The sequence below is a fragment of the Schistocerca serialis genome, chromosome 11, assembly GCF_023864345.2.
Source record: "Schistocerca serialis cubense isolate TAMUIC-IGC-003099 chromosome 11, iqSchSeri2.2, whole genome shotgun sequence".
NCBI classification, from domain to species: domain Eukaryota; kingdom Metazoa; phylum Arthropoda; class Insecta; order Orthoptera; family Acrididae; genus Schistocerca; species Schistocerca serialis.
Window position 1 is genome coordinate 23004011 of NC_064648.1, and position 17349 is coordinate 23021359.

Sequence of the window (17349 nt, forward strand, 5' to 3'; positions counted from 1 at the left end):
GTTTCATCGTCAATAAGAAGGTCCTACAGATACAGTAAACCTGAGGTGAAGCATCGGAATCTAAAACTGGACTCACAGGAGAGGTTCAAATCATAGAAAGTGAGAGTGTCTGTCCTCTTGTACTTAAGTCGGCATTGTGCCTTTGGAATTTAATTCCGATGCAATTTCTGTGTTTCATCGTCAATAAGAACGTCCAAGGGATACAGTAAACCTGAAGTGAAGCATCGGAATCTAAAACTGGACTCACAGGAGAGGTTCGAATCATAGAAAGTGAGAGTGGTAGTCCTCTTGTACTTATGTCGGCATTGTGCCATTTGTATTAAATTCGGATGCAATTTCTGTGTTTCATCGTCAATAAGAAGGTCCAAGGGTTACAGTAAACCTGAGGTGAAGCATCGGAATCTAAAACTGGACTCACAGGAGAGGTTCAAATCATAGAAAGTGAGAGTGTCAGTCCTCTTGTACTTAAGTCGCCATTGTGCCTTTTGTATTAAATTCAGATGCAATTTCTCTGTTTCATCGTCAATCAGAAGGTCCAAGGGATACAGTAAACCTGAAGTAAAGCATCGGAATCTAAAACTGGACTCACAGGAGAGGTTCAAATCATAGAAAGTTAGAGTGTCAGTCCTCTTGTACTTAAGTCGGCATTGTGCCATTTGTATTAAATTCGGATGCAAACTCTGTGTTTCATCGTCAATATGAAGGTCCAAGGGATACAGTAAACCTGAAGTGAAGCATCGGAATCTATACCTGGACTCACAGGAGAGGTTCAAATCATAGAAAGTTAGAGTGTCAGTCCTCTTGTACTTAAGTCGGCATTGTGCCTTTTGATTTTAATTCCGATGCTATTTCTGTGTTTCATTGTCAATAAGAAGGTCCAAGGGATACAGTAAACCTGAAGTGAAGCATCGGAATCTAACACTGTACTCACAGGAGAGGTTCAAATCATTGAAAGTTAGAGTGTCAGTCCTCTTTTACTTAAGTCAGCATTGTGCCTTTTGAATTTAATTCCGATGCAATTTCTGTGTTTCATCGTCAATAAGAAGGTGCAAGGTATGCAGTAAACCTGAAGTGAAGCATCGGAATCTAAAACTGGACTCACAGGAGAGGTTCAAATCATATAAAGTGAGAGAGTTAGTCGTCTTCTACTTAGGTCGGCACTGTGCCTTTTGAATTTAATTCCGATGCAATGTCTGTGTTTCATCGTCAATAAGAACGTCCAAGGGATACAGTAAACCTAAAGTGAAGCATCGGAATCTAAAACTGGACTCAGAGGAGAGATTCAAATCATAGAAAGTTAGAGTGTCACTCCTCTTGTACTTAAGTCGGTAATGTGCCTTTTATATTAAATTCGGATGCAATTTCTGTGTTTCATCGGCAATAAGAAGGTCCAAGGGATACAGTAAACCTTAAGTGAAGCATCGGAATCTAAAAGTGGACTCGCAGGAGAGGTTCAAATCATAGAATGTTAGAGTCTCAGTCCTCTTTTACTTATGACGGCATTGTGCCATTTGTACTAAATTCGGATGCGATTTCTGTTTTATCGTCAACAAGAAGGTCCAAGGGATACAGTAAACCTGAAGTGAGGCATCAGAATCTAAATCTGACCTCACAGGACAGGTTCGAATCATAGAAAGTGAGAGTGTCAGTCCTCTTGTTCTTAAGTCGGCATTGTGCCATTTGTAATAAATTCGGATGCAATTTCTGTGTTTCATCGTCAATAAGAATGTCCAAGAGATACAGTAATCCTGAGGTGAAGCATCGGAATCTAAAACTGGACTCACAGGAGAGGTTCTAATCATAGATAGTGAGAGTGTCAGTCCTCTTGTACTTAAGTCGCCATTGTGATTTTTGTATTAAATTCGGATGCAATTTCTGTGTTTCATCGTCAATAAGAAGGTCCAAGGTATACAGTAAACCTGAAGTGAAGCATCGGAATCTAAAACTGGACTCACAGGAGAGGTTCAAATCATAGAAAGTTAGAGTGTCAATCCTCTTGTACTTAAGTCGGCATTCTACCTTTTGTATTAAATTCGGATGCAAACAATGTGTTTCATCGTCAATTAGAAGGTCCAAGGGATACAGTAAACCTGAAGTGAAGCATCGGAATGTAAAACTGGACTCAGAGGAGAGGTTCAAATCATAGAAAGTGAGAGTGTCAGTCCTCTTGTACTTAAGTCGGAATTGTGCCTTTTGAATTTAATTCCGATGCAATTTCTGTGTTTCATCGTCAATAAGAAGGTGCAAGGTATACAGTAAACCTGAAGTGAAGCATCGGAATCTAAATCTGACCTCACAGGAGAAGTTCGAATCATGGAAAGTGAGAGTGTCAGTGTCCTTGTACTTAAGTCGGCATTGTGCCATTTCTATTAAATTCGGATGCAATTTCTGTGTTTCATCGTCAATAAGAAGGTCCAAGGGATACAGTAAATCTGAAGTGAAGCATCGGAATCTAAAACTGGCCTCACAGGATAGGTTCAAATCATAGAAAGTGAGAGTGTCAGTCCCCTTGTACTTAAGTCCCCATTGTCCCTTTTGTATTAAATTCGGATGCAATTTCTGTGTTTCATCGTCAATAATAAGGTCCAAGGGATACAGTAAACCTGAAGTGAAGCAACGGAATCTAAAACTGGACTCATAGGAGAGGTTCAAATCATAGAAAGTTAGAGTGTCAGTCATCTTGTAATTAAGTCGGCATTGTGCCTTTTGTATTAAATTCGGATGCAATTTCTGTGTTTCATCGCCAATAAGAAGGTCCAAGGGATACAGTAAACCTGAAGTGGAGCATCGGTATCTAAAACTGGACTCACAGGAGAGTTTCAAATCATAGAATGTTAGAGTGTCACTCCTCTTGTACTTAAGTCGGCATTGTACCTTTTGTATTAAATTCGGATGCAAACACTGTGTTTCATCGTCAATTAGAAGGTCCAAGGGATACAGTAAACCTGAAGTGAAGCATCGGAATGTAAAACTGGACTCACAGGAGAGGTTCAAATCATAGAAAGTGAGAGTATCAGTCCTCTTGTACTTAAGTCGGAATTGTGCCTTTTGAATTTAATTCCGATGCAATTTCTGTATTTCATCGTCAATAAGAAGGTGCTAGGTATACAATAAACCTGAAGTGAAGCATCGGAATCTAAATCTGACCTCACAGGAGAAGTTCGAATCATGGAAAGTGAGAGAGTCAGTGCCCTTGTACTTAAGTCGGCATTGTGCCATTTGTATTAAATTCGGATGCAATTTCTGTGTTTCATCGTCAATAAGAAGGTCCAAGGGATACAGTAAATCTGAAGTGAAGCATCGGAATCCAAAACTGGCCTCACAGGATAGGTTCAAATCATAGAAAGTGAGAGTGTCAGTCCCTTTGTACTTAAGTCCCCATTGTCCCTTTTGTATTAAATTCGGATGCAATTTCTGTGTTTCATCGTCAATAATAAGGTCCAAGGGATACAGTAAACCTGAAGTGAAGCATCGGAATCTAAAACTGGACTCACAGGAGAGGTTCAAATCATAGAAAGTGAGAGTGTCAGTCCTCTTGTACTTAAGTCGGAATTGTGCCTTTTGAATTTAATTCCGATGCAATTTCTGTGTTTCATCGTCAATAAGAAGGTGCAAGGTATACAGTAAACCTGAAGTGAAGCATCGGAATCTAAATCTGACCTCACAGGAGAAGTTCGATTCATGGAAAGTGAGAGTGTCAGTGCCCTTGTACTTAAGTCGGCATTGTGCCATTTGTATTAAATTCGGATGCAATTTCTGTGTTTCATCGTCAATAAGAAGGTCCAAGGGATACAGTAAACCTGAAGTAAAGCATCGGAATCTAAAACTGGACTCACAGGAGAGGTACAAATCATAGGAAGTGAGAGTGTCAGTCCCCTTGTACTTAAGTCGCAATTGTCCCTTTTGTATTAAATTCGGATGCAATTTCTGTGTTTCATCGTCAATAAGAAGGTCCAAGGGATACAGTAAACCTGAAGTGAAGCATCGGAATCTAAAACTGGACTCACAGGAGAGGTCCAAAGCCTAGAAAGTTAGAGTGTCAGTATTCTTGTACTTAAGACGACATTGTGCCTTTTGAATTTAATTCCGATGCAATTTCTGTGTTTCATCGTCAATAAGAAGGTGCAAGGTATACAGTAAACCTGAAGTGAAGAATCGGAATCTAAATGTGACCTCACAGGAGAGGTTCGAATCATAGAAGGTGAGAGTGTCAGTCCTCTTGTACTTAATTCGGCATTGTGCCATTTGTATTAAATTAGGATGCAATTTCTGTGTTTCGTCGTCAATAACAAGGTCCAAGGGATAGAGTAAACCTGAAGTGAAGCATCGGAATCTAAAACTGGTCTCACAGGGGAGGTTCAAATCATAGAAAGTGAGAGTGTCAGTCCTCTTGTACTTAAGTCGGCATTGTGCCTTTTGAATTTAATTCCGATGCTATTTCTGTGTCTCATTGTCAATAAGAAGGTCCAAGGGATAAAGTAAACCTGAAGTGAAGCATCGGAATCTAGAACTGGACTCACAGGAGATGTTCAAATCATAGAAAGTGAGAGTGTCAGTCCTCTTGTACTTAAGCCGCCATTGTGATTTTTGTATTAAATTCGGACGCAATTTCTGTGTTTCAACGTCAATAAGAAGGTCCAAGGGATACAGTAAACCTGAAGTGAAGCATCGGAATCTAAAACTGGACTCACAGGAGAGGTTCAAATCATAGAAAGTGAGAGTGTCAGTCCTCATGTACTTATGTCGGCATTGTGCCTTTTGTATTAAATTCGCATGCAATTTCTGTGTTTCATCGTCAATAAGAAGGTCCTACAGATACAGTAAACCTGAGGTGAAGCATCGGAATCTAAAACTGGACTCACAGGAGAGGTTCAAATCATAGAAAGTGAGAGTGTCAGTCCTCTTGTACTTAAGTCGGCATTGTGCCTTTGGAATTTAATTCCGATGCAATTTCTGTGTTTCATCGTCAATAAGAAGCTGCAAGGTATACAGTAAACCTGAAGTGAAGCATCGGAATCTAAAACTGGACTCACAGGAGAGGTTCAAATCATAGAAAGTGAGAGTGTTAGTCGTCTTCTACTTAGGTTGGCACTGTTCCTTTTGAATTTAATTCCGATGCAATTTCTGTGTTTCATCGTCAATAAGAACGTCCAAGGGATACAGTAAACCTGAAGTGAAGCATCGGAATCTAAAACTGGACTCACAGGAGAGGTTCGAATCATAGAAAGTGAGAGTGTCAGTCCTCTTGTACTTAAGGCGGCATTGTGCCATTTGTATTAAATTCGGATGCAATTTCTGTGTTTCATCGTCAATAAGAAGGTCCAAGGGTTACAGTAAACCTGAGGTGAAGCATCGGAATCTAAAACTGGACTCACAGGAGAGGTTCAAATCATAGAAAGCGAGAGTGTCAGTCCTCTTGTACTTAAGTCACCATTGTGACTTTTGTATTAATTTCGGATGCAATTTCTGTGTTTCATCGTCAATAAGAAGGTCCAAGGGATACAGTAAACCTGAAGTGAAGCATCGGAATCTAAAACTGGACTCACAGGAGAGGTTCAAATCATAGAAAGTTAGAGTGTCAGTCCTCTTGTACTTAAGTCGGCATTGTGCCTTTTGAATTTAATTCCGATGCTATTTCTGTCTTTCGTGGTCAATAAGAAGGTCCAAGGGATACAGTAAACGTGAAGTGAAGCATCGGAATCTAAGACTGTACTCACAGGAGAGGTTCAAATCATTGAAAGTGAGAGTGTCAGTCCTCTTTTACTTAAGTCAGCATTGTGCCTTTTGAATTTAATTCCGATGCAATTTCTGTGTTTCATCGTCAATAAGAAGGTGCAAGGGATACAGTAAACCTGAAGTGAAGCATCGGAATCTAAAACTGGACCCACAGGAGAGGTTCAAATCATAGAAAGTGAGAGAGTTAGTCGTCTTCTACTTAGGTCGGCACTGTGCCTTTTGAATTTAATTCCGATGCAATTTCTGTGTTTCATCGTCAATAAGAACGTCCAAGGGATACAGTAAACCTAAAGTGAAGCATCGGAATCTAAAACTGGACTCAGAGGAGAGATTCAAATCATAGAAAGTTAGAGTGTCACTCCTCTTGTACTTAAGTCGGTAAAGTGCCTTTTATATTAAATTCGGATGCAATTTCTGTGTTTCATCGGCAATAAGAAGGTCCAAGGGATACAGTAAACCTTAAGTGAAGCATCGGAATCTAAAACTGGACTCGCAGGAGAGGTTCAAATCATAGAAAGTGAGAGTGTCAGTCCTCTTGTACTTAAGTCGGAATTGTGCCTTTTGAATTTAATTCCGATGCAATTTCTGTGTTTCATCGTCAATAAGAAGGTGCAAGGTATACAGTAAACCTGAAGTGAAGCATCGGAATCTAAATCTGACCTCACAGGAGAAGTTCGAATCATGGAAAGTGAGAGTGTTAGTGCCCTTGTACTTAAGTCGGCATTGTGCCATTTGTATTAAATTCGGATGCAATTTCTGTGTTTCATCGTCAATAAGAAGGTCCAAGGGATACAGTAAACCTGAAGTGAAGCATCGGAATCTAAAACTGGACTCATAGGATAGGTTCAAATTATAGAAAGTGAGAGTGTCAGTCCCCTTGTACTTAAGTCGCCATTGTCCCTTTTGTATTAAATTCGGCTGCAATTTCTGTGTTTCATCGTCAATAAGAAGGTCCAAGGGATACAGTAAACCTGAAGTGAAGCATCGGAATCTAAAACTAAACTCACAGGAGAGGTTCAAATCATAGAGAGTTAGAGTGTCAGTCCTCTTGTAATGAAGTCGGCATTGTGCCTTTTGTATTAAATTCGGATGCAAACTCTGTATTTCATCGTCAATAAGAAGGTCCAAGGGAAACAGTAAACCTGAAGTGAAGCATCGGAATCTAAAACTGGACTCACTGGAGATGTTCAAATCATACAAAGTTAGAGTGTCAGTCCTCTTGTACTTAAGTCGGCATTGTGCCTTTTGAATTTAATTCTGATGCAATTTCTGTGTTTCATCGTCAATAAGAAGGTCCAAGGGATACAGTAAACCTGAAGTGAAGCTTCGGAATCTAAAACTGGACTCACAGGAGAGGTGCAAATCATAGAAAGTTAGAGTGTCGGTATTCTTGTACTTAAGACGTCATTGTGCCTTTTGTATTTAATTCCGATGCAATTTCTGTGTTTCATCGTCAATAACAAGGTGCAAGGTATACAGTAAACCTGAACTGAAGCATCGGAATCTAAATCTGACCTCACAGGAGAGGTTCGAATCATAGAAAGTGAGAGTGTCAGTCCTCTTGTACTTAAGTCGGCATTGTGCCATTTGTATTAAATTCGGATGCAATTTCTGTGTTTCGTCACCAATAAGAAGGTCCAAGGGATACAGCAAACCTGAAGTGAAGCATCGGAATCTAAAACTGGACTCACAGGGGAGGTTCAAATCATAGAAAGTGAGAGTGTCAGTCCTCTTGTACTTAAGTCGCCATTGTGCCTTTTGTATTAAATTCGGATGCAATTTCTGTTTTCATCGTCAATAAGAAGGTCCAGGGGGTACAGTAAACCTGAAGTAATGCATCGGAATCTAAAACTGGACTCACAGGAGACGTTCAAATCATAGAAAGTTAGAGTGTCAGTCCTCTTGTACTTAAGTCGGCATTGTGCCTTTTGTATTAAATCCGTATGCAAACTCTGTGTTTCATCGTCAATAAGAAGGTCCAAGGGATACAGTAAACCTGAATGAAGCATCGGAAACTAAAACTGGACTCACAGGAGAGATTCAAATCATAGAAAGTGAGAGTGTCAGTCCTCTTTTACTTAAGTCGGCATTGTGCGTTTTAAATTTAATTCCGATGCAATTTCTGTGTTTCATCGTCGATAAGAAGGTCCAAGGGATACAGAAAACCTGAAGTGAAGCATCGGAATCTAAAACTGGACTCACAGGAGAGGTTCAAATCATAGAAAGTGAGAGTGTCAGTCCTCTTGCACTTTAGTCACCATTGTGACTTTTGTATTAATTTCGGATGCCATTTCTGTGTTTCATCGTCAATAAGAAGGTCCAACGGATACAGTAAACCTGAAGTGAAGCATCGGAATCTAAAACTGGACTCACAGGAGAGGTTCAAATCATAGAGAGTGTGAGTGTCAGTCCTCTTGTACTTTAGTCGCCATTGTGTCTTTTGTATTAAATTCGGATGCAGTTCTGTGTTTAATCGTCAATAAGAAGGTGCAAGGGATACAGTAAACCTGAAGTGAAGCATCGGAATCTAAAACTGGACTCACAGGAGAGGTACAAATCATAGAAAGTTAGAGTATCAGTCCTCTTGTACTTAAGTCGGAATTGTGCCTTTTGAATTTAATTCCGGTGCTATTTCTGTGGTTCATTGTCAATAAGAAGGTCCAAGGGATACAATAAACCTGAAGTGAAGCATCGGAATCTAAAACTGAACTCACAGGAGAGGTTCAAACCATAGAAAGTGAGAGTGTCAGTCCTCTTTTACTTAAGTCGGCATTGTGCGTATTAAATTTAATTCCGATGCTATATCTGTGTTTAATCGTCTATAAGAAGGTCCAAGGGATACAGTAAACCTGAAGTGAAGCATCGGAATCTAAAACTGGACTCACAGGAGAGATTCAAATCATAGAAAGTGAGATTGTCGGTCCTATTGTACTAAAGTCGCCATTGTGATTTTTGTATTAAATTCGGATGCAATTTCTGTGTTTCATCGTCAATAAGAAGGTCCAAGGGATACAGTAAACCTGAAGTGAAGCATCGGAATCTAAAACTGGACTCACAGGAGAGGTGCAAATGATAGAAAGTTAGAGTGTCAAGCCTCTTGTACTTAAGTCAGCATTGTACCTTTTGTATTAAATTCGGATGCAATTTCTGTGTTTCATCATCAATAAGAAGGTCCAAGGGATACAGTAAACCTGAAGTGAAGCATCGGAATGTAAAACTGGACTCATAGGAGAGGTTCAAATCATAGAAAGTGAGAGTGTCAGTCCTCATGTACTTAAGTCGGCATTGTGCCTTTTGAATTTAATTCCGAGCAATTTCTGTGTTTAATCGTCAATAAGAAGGTGCAAGGTATACAGTAACCCTTAAGTGAAACATCGGTATCTAAAACTGGACTCACAGGAGAGGTTCAAATCATAGAAAGTGAGAGTGTTAGTCGTCTTCTACTTAGGTCGGCACTGTGCCTTTTGAATTTAATTCCGAAGCAATTTCTGTGTTTCATCGTCAATAACAACGTCCAAGGGATACAGTAAACCTGAAGTGAAGCATTGGAATCTAAAACTGGACTCACAGGAGAGATTCAAATCATAGAAAATTAGAGTGTCACTCCGCTTGTACTTAAGTCGGTAATGTGCCTTTTGTATTAAATTCGGATGCAATTTCTGTGTTTCATCGTTAATAAGAAGGTCCAAGGTATACAGTAAACCTTAAGTGAAGCATCGGAATCTAAAACTTGACTCACAGGAGAGGTTCAAATCACAGAATGTTAGAGCGTCAGTCCTCTTTTACTGAAGACGGCATTGTGCTATTTGTATTAATTTCGGATGCGATTTCTGTGTTTTATCGTCAACAAGAAGGGCCAAGGGATACAGTAAACCTGAAGGGAAACATCGGAATCTTAACCTGACCTCACAGGAGAGGCTCAAATCATAGAAAGTGAGAGTGTTAGTCGTCTTCTACTTAGGTCGGCACTGTGCCTTTTGAATTTAATTCCGAGCAATTTCTGTGTTTAATCGTCAATAAGAAGGTGCAAGGTATACAGTAAACCTAAAGTGAAGCATCGGAATCTAAATCTGACCTCACAGGAGAAGTTCGAATCATGGAAAGTGAGAGTGTCAGTGCCCTTGTACTGTAGTCGGCATTGTGCCATTTGTTTTAAATTCGGATGCAATTTCTGTGTTTCATCGTCAATAAGAAGGTCCAAGGGATACAGTAAACCTGAAGTGAAGCATCGGAATCTAAAACTATACTCACAGGAGAGGTTCAAATCATTGAAAGTTAGATTGTCAGTCCTCTTGTAATTAAGCCGGCATTGTGCCTTTTGTATTAAATTCGGATGCAAACTCTGTGTTTCATCGTCAATAAGAAGGTCCAAGGGTTACAGTAAACCTGAAGTGAAGCATCGGAATCTAAAACTGGACTCACTGGAGAAGTTCGAATCATAGAAAGTTAGAGTGTCAGTCCTCTTGTACTTAAGTCGGCATTGTGCCTTTTGAATTTAACTCTGATGCAATTTCTGTGTTTCATCGTCAATAAGAAGGTCAAAGGGATACAGTAAACCTGAAGTGAAGCATCGAAATCTAAAACTGGACTCACAGGAGAGGTGCAAATCATAGAAAGTTAGAGTGTCAGTATTCTTGTACTTAAGACGGCATTGTGCCTTTTGAATTTAATTCCGATGCAATTTCTGTGTTTCATCGTCAATAAGAAGGTGCAAGGTATACAGTAAACCTGAAGTGAAGCATCTGAATCTAAATCTGACCTCACAGGAGAGGTTCGAATCATAGAAGGTGAGAGTGTCAGTCCTCTTGTACTTAAGTCGGCATTGTGCCATTTGTATTAAATTAGGATGCAATTTCTGTGTTTCGTCGTCAATAAGAAGGTCAAAGGGATACAGTAAACCTGAAGTGAAGCATCGGAATCTAAAACTGGACTCACAGGGGAGGTTCAAATCATAGAAAGTGAGAGTGTCAGTCCTCTTGTACTTAAGTCGCCATTGTGCCTTTTGTATTAAAATCGGATGCAATTTCTGTTTTCATCGTCAATAAGAAGGTCCAAGGGATACAGTAAACCTGAAGTAAAGCATCGGAATCTAAAACTGGACTCACAGGAGAGGTTCAAATCATAGAAAGTTAGAGTGTCAGTCCTCTTGTACTTAAGTCGGCATTGTACCTTTTGTATTAATTCCAGATGCAAACTCTGTGTTTCATCGTCAATTAGAATGTCCAAGGGATACAGTAAACCTGAAATGAAGCATCGGAATCTAAAACTGGACTCACAGGAGAGGTTCAAATCATAAAAAGTTAGAGTGTCAGTCCTCTTTTACTTAAGTCGGCAGTGTGTGTTTTAAATTTAATTCCCATGCAATATCTGTGTTTCATCGTCAATAAGAAGGTCCAAGGCATAAAGTAAACCTGAAGTGAAGCATCGGGATCTAGAACTGGACTCACAGGAGATGTTCAAATCATAGAAAGTGAGAGTGTCAGTCCTCTTGTACTTAAGCCGCCATTGTGATTTTTGTATTAAATTCGGACGCAATTTCTGTGTTTCATCGTCAATAAGAAGGTCCAAGGTATACAGTAAACCTTAAGTGAAGCATCGGAATCTAAAACTGGACTCGCAGGAGAGGTTCAAATCACAGAATGTTAGAGCGTCAGTCCTCTTTTACTTAAGACAGCATTGTGCTATTTGTATTAATTTCGGATGCGATTTCTGTGTTTTATCGTCAACAAGAAGGTCCAAGGGATACAGTAAACCTGAAGTGAAACATCGGAATCTAAATCTGTCCTCACAGGAGAGGTTCGAAGCATAGAAAGTGAGGATGTCAACCCTCTTGTACTTAAGTCGGAATTGTGCCTTTTGAATTTAATTCCGATGCAATTTCTGTGTTTCATCGTCAATAAGAAGGTGCAAGGTATACAGTAAACCTGAAGTGAAGCATCGGAATCTAAATCTGACCTCACAGGAGAAGTTCGAATCATGGAAAGTGAGAGTGTCAGTGCCCTTGAACTTAAGTCGGCATTGTGCCATTTGTTTTAAATACGGATGCAATTTCTGTGTTTCATCGTCAATAAGAAGGTCCAAGGGATACAGTAAACCTGAAGTGAAGCATCGGAATCTAAAACTGGACTCACAGGATAGGTTCAAATCATAGAAAGTGAGAGTGTCAGTCCCCTTGTACTTAAGTCGCCATTGTGCCTTTTGTATTAAATTCGGATGCAATTTCTGTGTTTCATCGTCAATAAGAAGGTCCAAGGGATACAGTAAACCTGAAGTAAAGCATCTAAATCTAAAACTGGACTCACAGGAGAGGTTCAAATCATTGAAAGTTAGAGTGTCAGTCCTCTTGTAATTAAGTCGGCATTGTGCCTTTTGTATTAAATTCGGATGCAATTTCTGTGCTTCATCGTCAATAAGAAGGTCCAACAGATACAGTAAACCTGAGGTGAAGCATCGGAATCTAAAACTGGACTCACAGGAGAGGTTCAAATCATAGAAAGTGCGAGTGTCAGTCCTCTTGTACTTAAGTCGGATTTGTGCCTTTTGAATTTAATACCGATGCAATTTCTGTGTTTCATCGTCAATAAGAAGGTGCAAGGTATACAGTAAACCAGAAGTGAAGCATCGGAATCTAAATCTGACCTCACAGGAGAAATTCGAATCATGGAAAGTGAGAGTGTCAGTGCCCTTGTACTTAGGTCGGCATTGTGCCATTTGTATTAAATTCGGTTGCAATTTCTGTGTTTCATCGTCAATAAGAAGGTCCAAGGGATACAGTAAACCTGAAGTGAAGCATCGGAATCTAAAACTGGACTCACAGGATAGGTTCAAATCATAGAGAGTGCGAGTGTCAGTCCCCTTGCACTTAAGTCGCCATTGTGCCTTTTGTATGAAATTCGGATGCAATTTCTGCGTTTCATCGTCAATAAGAAGGTCCAAGGGATACAGTAAACCTGAAGTGAAGCATCGGAATCTAAAACTGGACTCACAGGAGAGGTTCAAATCATAGAAAGTTAGAGTGTCAGTCCTCTTGTAATTAAGTCGGCACTGTGGTTCTTGTATTAAATTCGGATGCAAACTCTGTGATTCATCGTCAATAAGAAGGTCCAAGGGAAACAGTACATATGAAGTGAAGCTTCGGAATCTAAAACAGGACTCACTGCAGAAATTCAAATCATAGAAAGTTAGAGTGTCAGTCCTCTTTCCTTAAGTCGGCATCGTGCCTTTTGAATTTAATTCTGATGCAATTTCTGTGTTTCATCGTCAATAAGAAGGTCCAAGGGATACAGTAAACCTGAAGTGAAGCATCGGAATCTAAAACTGGCCTCACAGGAGAGGTTCAAAACAAAGAAATTGAGAGTGTCAGTCCTCTTATGCTTAAGTCGGCATTGTGTGTTTTGAATTTAATTTCGATGCAATTTCTGTGTTTCATCGTCAATAAGAAGATCCAAGGGATACAGTAAACCTGAAGTGAAGCATCGGAATCTAAATCTGACCTCACAGGAGAGGTTCGAATCATAGAAAGTGAGAGTGTCAGTCCTCTTGTACTTAAGTCGGCATTGTGCCATTTGTATTAAATTCGAATGCAATTTCTGTGTTTCGTCGACAATAAGAAGGTCCAAGGGATACAGTAAACCTGAAGTGAAGCATCGGAATCTAAAACTGGACTCACAGGGGAGGTTCAAATCATAGAAAGTGAGAGTGTCAGTACTCTTGTACTTAAGTCGCCATTGTGCCTTTTGTATTAAATCCGGATGCAAACTCTGTATTTCATCGTCAATAAGAACGTCCAAGGGATACAGTAAACCTGAAGTGATGGATCGGAATCTAAAACTGGACTCACAGGAGAGGTTCAAATCATAAAAAGTTAGAGTGTCAGTCCTCTTGTACGTAAGTCGGCATTGTGCTTTTTGAATTTAATTCCGATGCTATTTCTGTCTTTCATTGTCAATAAGAAGGTCCATGGGATACAGTAAACCTGAAGTGAAGCATCGGAATCTAAAAGTGGACTCACAGGAGAGATTGAAATCATAGAAAGTGAGAGTGTCAGTCCTCTTTTACTTAAGTCGGCATTGTGCGTTTTAAATTTAATTCCGATGCAATATCTGTGTTTCATCGGCAATAAGAAGGTCCAAGGGATGAAGTAAACCTGAAGTGAAGCATCGGAATCTAGATCTGGACTCACAGGAGATGTTCAAATCATAGAAAATGAGAGTGTCAGTCCTCTTGTACTTAAGCCGCCATTGTGCCTTTTGTATTAATTTCGGATGCAAACTCTGTGTTTCATCGTCCATAAGAAGGTCCAAGGGATACAGTAAACCTGAAGTGAAGCATCGGAATCTAAAACTGGACTCACTGGAGAAGTTCAAATCATAGAGAGTTAGAGTGTCAGTCCTCTTGTACTTAAGTCGGCATTGTGCCTTTTTAATTTAACTCTGATGCAATTTCTGTGTTTCATCGTCAATAAGAAGGTCAAAGGGATACAGTAAACCTTAAGTGAAGCATCGAAATCTAAATCAGGACTCACAGGAGAGGTTCAAAACAAAGAAAGTGGGAGTGTCAGTCCTCTTTTGCTTAAGTCGGCATTGTGCGTTTTGAATTTAATTCCGATGCAATTTCTTTGTTTCATCGTCAATAAGAAGGTCCAAGGGATACAGTAAACCTGAAGTGAAGCATCGGAATCTAAAACTGGACTCACAGGAGAGGTTCAAATCATAGAAAGTGAGAGTGTCAGTCCTCTTGTACTTATGTCGGCATTGTGCATTTTGAATTTAATTCCGATTCAATTTCTGTGTTTCATCGTCAATAAAAAGCTGCAAGGTATACATTAAACCTGAAGTGAAGTATCGGAATCTAAAACTGGACTCACAGGAGAGGTTCAAATCATAGAAAGTGAGAGTGTTAGTCGTCTTCTACTTAGGTCGGCACTGTGCCTTTTGAATTTAATGCCGATGCAATTTCTGTGTTTCATCGTCAATAAGAACGTCCAAGGGATACAGTAAACCTGAAGTGAAGCATCGGAATCTAAAACTGGACTCACAGGAGAGGTTCGAATCATAGAAAGTGAGAGTGTCAGTCCTCCTGTACTTTAGTCGGCATTGTGCCATTTGTATTAAATTCGGATGCAATTTCTGTGTTTCATCGTCAATAAGAAGGTCCAAGGGATACAGTAAACCTGAGGTGAAGCATCGGAATCTAAAACTGGACTCACAGGAGAGGTTCAAATCATAGAAAGTGAGAGTGTCAGTCCTCTTGTACTTAAGTCACCATTGTGACTTTTGTATTAATTTCGGATGCAATTTCTGTGTTTCATCGTCAATAAGAAGGTCCAACGGATACAGTAAACCTGAAGTGAAGCATCGGAATCTAAAACTGGACTCACAGGATAGGTGCAAATCATAGAAAGTTAGAGTGTCAGTCCTCTTGTACTTATGTCGGCATTGTACCTTTTGTATTAAATTCGGATGCAAACTCTGTGTTTCAACGTCAATTAGAAGGTCCAAGGGATACAGTAAACCTGAAGTGAAGCATCGGAATGTAAAACTGGACTCACAGGAGAGGTTCAAATCATAGAAAGTGAGAGTGTCAGTCCTCTTGTACTTAAGTCGGCATTGTGCCTTTTGAATTTAATTCCGATTCAATTTCTGTGTTTCATCGTCAATAAAAAGCTGCAAGGTATACATTAAACCTGAAGTGAAGTATCGGAATCTAAAACTGGACTCACAGGAGAGGTTCAAATCATAGAAAGTGAGAGTGTTAGTCGTCTTCTACTTAGGTTGGCACTGTGCCTTTTGAATTTAATGCCGATGCAATTTCTGTGTTTCACCGTCAATAAGAACGTCCAAGGGATACAGTATACCTGAAGTGAAGCATCGGAATCTAAAACTGGACTCACAGGAGATGCTCAAATCATAGAAAGTGAGATTGTCGGTCCTCTTGTACTAAAGTCGCCATTGTGATTTTTGTATTAAATTCGGATGCAATTTCTGTGTTTCATCGTCAATAAGAAGGTCCAAGGGATACAGTAAACCTGAAGTGAAACATCGGAATCTAAAACTGGACTCACAGGAGAGGTGCAAATCATAGAAAGTTAGAGTGTCAGTCCTCTTGTACTTAAGTCGGCATTGTGCCTTTTGAATTTAATTCCGATTCAATTTCTGTGTTTCATCGTCAATAACAAGCTGCAAGGTATACAGTAAACCTGAAGTGAAGCATCGGAATCTAAAACTGGACTCACAGGAGAGGTTCAAATCATAGAAAGTGAGAGTGTCAGTCCTCTTGTACTTAAGTCGGCATTGTGCCATTTGTATTAAATTCGGATGCAATTTCTGTGTTTCATCGTCAATAAGAAGGTCCAAGGGATACAGTAAACCTGAGGTGAAGCATCGGATTCTAAAACTGGACTCACAGGAGAGGTTCAAATCATAGAAAGTGAGAGTGTCAGTCGTCTTGTACTTCAGTCGCCATTGTGCCTTTTGTATTAAATTCGGATGCAGTTTCTGTGTTTAATCGTCAATAAGAAGGTCCAAGGGATACAGTAAACCTAAAGTAAAGCATCGGAATCTAAAACTGGACTCACAGGAGAGGTTCAAATCATAGAAAGTGAGAGTGTTAGTCCTCTTCTACTTAGGTCGGCATTGTGCCTTTTGTATTGAATTCGGATGCAAACTCTGTGTTTCATCGTCAGTAAGAAGGTCCATGGGATACAGTAAACCTGAAGTGAAGCATCGGAATCTAAAACTGGACTCACAGGAGAGGTTCAAATCATAGAAAGTGAGAGTGTTAGTCCTCTTCTACTTAGGTCGGCACTGTGCCTTTGAATTTGATTCCGATGCAACTTCTGTGTTTCATCGTCAATAAGAACGTCCAAGGGATACAGTAAACCTGAAGTGAAGCATCGGAATCTAAAACTGGACTCACAGGAGAGGTTCGAATCATAGAAAGTGAGAGTGTCAGTCCTCTTGTACTTAAGTCGGCATTGTGCCAATTGTATTAAATTCGGATGCAATTTCGGTGTTTCATCGTCAATAAGAAGGTCCAAGGGATACAGTAAACCTGAAGTGAAGCATCGGAATCTAAAACTTGCCTCACAGGAGAGGTTCAAATCACAGAATGTTAGAGCGTCAGTCCTTTTTTACTTAAGACGGCATTGTGCTATTTGAATTTAATTCCGGTGCTATTTCTGTGGTTCATTGTCAATAAGAAGGTCCAAGGGATACAGTAAACCTGAAGTGAAGCATCGGAATCTAAATCTGACCTCACAGGAGAGGTTCAAATCATAGAAATTAGAGTGTCAGTCCTCTTGTACTTAAGTCGGCATTGTACCTTTTGTATTAAATTCGGATGCAATTACTGTGTTTCATCGTCAATAAGAAGGTCCAAGGGATACAGTAAACCTGAAGTGAAGCATCGGAATGTAAAACTGGACTCACAGGAGAGGTTCAAATCATAGAAAGTTAGAGTCTCATTCCTATTGTACTTAAGTCGGCATTGTGCCTTTTGAATTTAATTCCGGTGCTATTTCTGTGGTTCATTGTCAATAAGAAGGTCCAAGGGATACAGTAAACCTGAAGTGAAGCATCGGAATGTAAGACTGGACTCACAGGAGAGGTTCAA